This window comes from Columba livia, chromosome 2 (assembly GCF_036013475.1).
Source record: "Columba livia isolate bColLiv1 breed racing homer chromosome 2, bColLiv1.pat.W.v2, whole genome shotgun sequence".
Taxonomy (NCBI): domain Eukaryota; kingdom Metazoa; phylum Chordata; class Aves; order Columbiformes; family Columbidae; genus Columba; species Columba livia.
In genome coordinates, this window is record NC_088603.1 from 7,043,466 (window position 1) to 7,048,359 (window position 4,894).

The window sequence follows — 4,894 nt, forward strand, 5'->3', positions numbered from 1 at the left end:
CGTGTGAGACAAAAAAGCCAAAAAACAACAACAAAAAAGACTTCTTGCACAGTGAACGAGTTCCATGTGTCCTTGGAAGAGCTGGCTGGTATTCAGATTCCCTAGTGCTTAGGGCTGAAAAGAAAGGCTTTTGGAAGCATTAGTCACAAAAAAATAAATTCCACCCAAAAAAAACAAATCAAGAAAATTTCCAAGAAAAGGAAAAAAATTTACGCAGATCACTGTGAATGTTCCCTGGAGATGAGCACTGGCTGGAGGAGAAGTTTCACAACAGGTAAGAAACCAAACCCAAGCACTATCTGTGATCAACAAGCACGACCCAGGTCAGAACCAAAGGACCTTTCCTGTCAATCAGGGACCAGTGAAGGTCCTGATAGGTGTCTTCACTCTGATTGGCTGTCTTTCAGAAGGGAATGTTGGAGGTAGTATTATGATTGTTTTCATATTCAATATAGCACCATTTACAAGCTGATTATCCCTGTTCATGTATGTAGCTAATAGAGCTAAAAAATGTGCTGTGAGTTCAATGGCTCATAAATGCATGAAAGCTCCACCTGGCATTCCTGCATTGTCTTAAAGTAAATAAAGGTGCTTTCTCAAAAGTTCAGAATCTTTTTAGCTTTTATTCCTATCCCTCAACTTCTATTCTTAGCCCTAGATGGCTACAAGGGCCAGAGACTGGGTTTCCCATGGAGCTGTTTGAGTCTGGGATAATAAGTTGCAAACCTATTGAACTGTCTTGGGTGTTGAAAGACTCTCCATCCTTCATTAACATGTATTAGAGAGAGGGAGACCCGCATGGTACAGTCAGGATGAGCAGAAAAACAGTCCTGCTCTGCAAAAGGGAATTCAAGAAGACCAGGGACCTAATCCCAAATCATAGGCAGGCAGATTTTTAGAAAAGCATTTAAGTGGCAGGTTCCAGTGCAAGCCATAATTGTGCTCATAAATCAATGTGATCCTTTAAAAACCCCACAGTGTCACCTGCTCTTGGTAGCTAGAGTGGCTGTTTATTTTGCAGACATCTTCACAATTTCATTCTCAAGATTATAATTCAGTTAGTGGTATCACTGTTCTCTCAGACTACTCCCACCCGTGAAGTTAAGTAAATGGTTAAGTGCTTTGTTGGTTCAGAGGTAGAAGACTCTCCACCTCACAGGACTGAGCCCTGTAATCTATTCGTATTTCCTTTTCAGCTTCTGCAAGTAACCCCAAACAGGCTGGGAACACTAAGTGCAAAGTTACGGGAGATGACTGTGGCAATTTCTGAATGACAAGAGCATTTAAAAGAAATGTCAAGAGGCTGTGGGCTGCAAGCTTTTATGTTTCAAGGAGAAACAAGAAGAAAGGAGGGACAATAAATCAAACGCAACAGCTTAGCATGCTGCATCTCTGAGAGTTAACCTCTTGAAAGCCATGTCCCCGACACAGCACAGGCCACACTCCTTTGATCAGGTCCATTATTTTCTGCAAAGCGATGGAAGCGGCAGGGTGGTCTCCTCTGTGCATGCCCAGGGGCCAAATACACTGTGTTTTCCTTGACATGTGCTATGCATTTATGGGTTAACATCAAACATGACCTGATTTATAATTTTTAATCAAAAAAGGATTATAACCTAATAAATGCTAATAGCATATTCTGTCTGGAGGTTATGTGATGTAATCACTTAAAATACTGGTAGCTTTGCCCTCCTGAGCATGGAAGATGGAGTAAAGTTTTTTACTTGTTGGTAAGCTGTCCCTTGGAAATGTTTAAATGGATCAAGACCCTCTAAGCACCACGAGGCCAAGTATTGCTGGTTAAGGGCTAATTATTGGTAATTAGCTAGCTAAATCAAGGCAGTAAGCATATCAAACACATCATTGATGATAGGCAGAGCCCTAAGGAGACCTCAACAGCAAACTCCTAGAGGCTAAGGTTTGGTTTGTAAGGGCCCACCATTTTCTGAAGTTAAAAAATGATGACCACCCAAAGGAAGATCTAACCCTCTCTGTTGGATTTCCTGGATTTTTGTTCTCCCACCCAGATAGACAGGTATTATCATGGGGAATCTGCAAGTAAGCCAGACCTGCCTGTTATCAAAGGGGGTTTCTGAGCCTTCTGTTCCCAAAGAATGATCATCTCTCCAATCCATACTCTGCCTCCCAGCTAAAGGCTGTCCTGGAAGAACATTTACTTCCCAGGAGACCTAATTAACATTACAAGCCTAATGGAGGCTAAGTGTAAAGAATTTTTAAAAAGTTCTTTGATTGCAGTGCCATTTTTAAAGCTTATCCTCCCCACTCTTTGTTTGCACACAATAGCTAAAACACCACAGTAGGGATGTGGTAGGGGTCAAGAACTCCAAGGTATTTTCAAGCTAGTTTTAACTGTCTTAATGTTGCCTCATGCTTCCCTGCTGTGTTTGTACCCATCTGTTTTATTTTTAACCTCCTCCTATAGTTGACTTATAGCCAGGGATGCTCTCTTTGTATATATGCTTATACATGACATCATGAGACTCAATGGGTGGTCGATGAGTAAGACCTTAACAGAAACTCCCTAGTCTTGCCCCATTTTCACCACTACCAGAGAATACTGTCGATGGGAGCCTGAACCAAGCCATAGTAATCTCAAAACGGGGTTGGAGCTGGTTTATGCATGGATTTACTAATTAAAGAAAGATTTTCAAACCAGTCAGAGAAATCATTCAGGACCAACCAAGTCCAAGTCAGTAGAATTGCTTTCAGTCAGGTGTTGAGAGTGTGGAGAGGACTTTTCTCAAAGATGACCAGCTTGCAACTATTTGATTTGGAAAATTTTGTCAGGACAGCTACGATGTTGAAGACATGTACCCAGAAAAGGCACCTCTTTTGGCCTTTTTCCAGTGACCTATAGTTAAAAAACCTACTCTCTGCTGGGGTCAGATAAACCAAGCCTGGGCTGACAGACTTCAGTTGCAATCTTTTATAATACTACTAACAGTGCTTAGCAATAGGTCTTCAACATGAAAATTCATGCACTTTTATCTTAAGCCATTGCTTTTCAAAGCATCTTGAAGTAGTGCTTCTTCCACTGGTGTTTGTGGAAGGAGGGTACACAAGGAGTGGCTCCTCTCCCTGGCTCAGAGAAAACAATTGCCTTTAATTTTTATTCTACTAGCATTTACTGTATTACTATAATAAAAGCATCTGTCCAGTATTTCCAGACTCCTCTTTTGGGAAATAATAGCTCTGCTTTCACAGTCTCCTTGAAATTCAGGATTAAAAGGGGTGTACCTCTCCACCTAGGGCCAAACACCCTCACCATTTCTTTCCCTCCACTATTTGAGAGCATCTTCTGCTCTTCATTTCTCAACTTGTCAGAGCATTAAGGCTCTAGTATAAAAGCAGTAAAAGTAGCCAGCACGCTGATCCTAGCAGCCCCAGGAGCCAACCAGGCTGTTCACAGAAGAACACGTTCAATCTGAACGCATTTTCTGGGAGAGAAGGATGACTGTGCAAACAAACAAAAGCTCAGCCAACTTCTCAAAAGAGAAAGTTTTCTGAAGCCAGAGTGAGATTTATCCAAAACCCTGCCACAAAAAAAAAAAAAACACCCAAATTTCCAAGAACAGGACTTGTTGGACCTGACAAAACACACCCAAAATTCCTCCAACTAAAGAACTGATGTAATTAAAGAGTAAAAAAAAAAAAAAATAGTCAAAAAAAAAAAAAGGCAAAACCAAAAAAACCCTAACAATTGTAAGTGAAGTCCAGCAACACCTGGAGTATTGTGTTCAGTTCTTGGCCCCTCAGTTCAAGAAAGACATTGAAGTGCTGGAGCGGGTCCAGAGAAGAGCAACAAGACTGGTGAAGGGACTTGAACACAAGACCTATGGGGAGAGGCTGAGGGAGCTGGGTTTGTTTAGTCTGGAGAAGAGGAGGCTTAGAGGTGAGCTCATCACTCTCTAGAACCAACTGAAGGGAAGTTCTAGCCAGGTGGGGACTGGTCTCTTCTCCCAGGCAGTCAGCAATAGGACAAGGGGGCATGGGCTTCAGCTCTGCCAGGGGAAATTTAGGCTGGAGATTAGAAAGCAATTCTCTGCAGAGAGAGTGATCAGGCATTGGAATGGCCTGCCCAGGGAGGTGGTGGACTCACCATCCCTGGAGGTTTTTAAACTGAGATTGGACATGGCACTTAGTGCCATGACCTAGTAAATGGACTGGAGTTGGACCAAGGGTTGGACTTGATGATCTCTGAGGTCTTTTCCAACACAGTTGATTCTGTCATTCTGTGAAAACAAAGCAATGAGAAGCAGAACGATATGCACAATTCAGATTAAGTGCTACAAACACAGAACAGCCTTGCTCACTGCAGTCATTCCCGTTCACCAGCATCTTCCTGGAATGAAAAAATTAAGAGTTTGAATTACAGGTAATTCACAGATCACAGAATCAATAGAATCATAGAATAGTTTGGGTTGGAAGGGACCTCCAAAGCTCATCCAGTGCCACCCCTGCCTTGAGCAGGGACATCTTCACCAGCTCACGTTGCTCAGAGCCCCGTCCAGTCTGGCCTGGGATGTCACCAGGGATGGGGCATCCACCACCTCTCTGGGCAACCTGGGACAGTGTTTTGCCACTCATTGTAAAAAATTTCTTACTCATGTCTGGCCTGAATCTCCCCTCCTTTGGTTTAAGTCTGTCCCCACCTTTTTTATCAACACCTTTTTAGTACAGAAAGGCCACAATAAGGTCTCCCTGGAGCCTTCTCTTCTCCAGTCTGAACAACCCCAAGTTTCTCAGCCTGTCTTCATAGGAGAGGTGTTCCAGCCCTCTGATCATCTTGCTGGTGATCCAAAGAGCTTTTAATTCTGCTTAGCTCCTGGCACGACTCAGCCCTATCCCTGATCCTAAGGAACGGATGTTACTA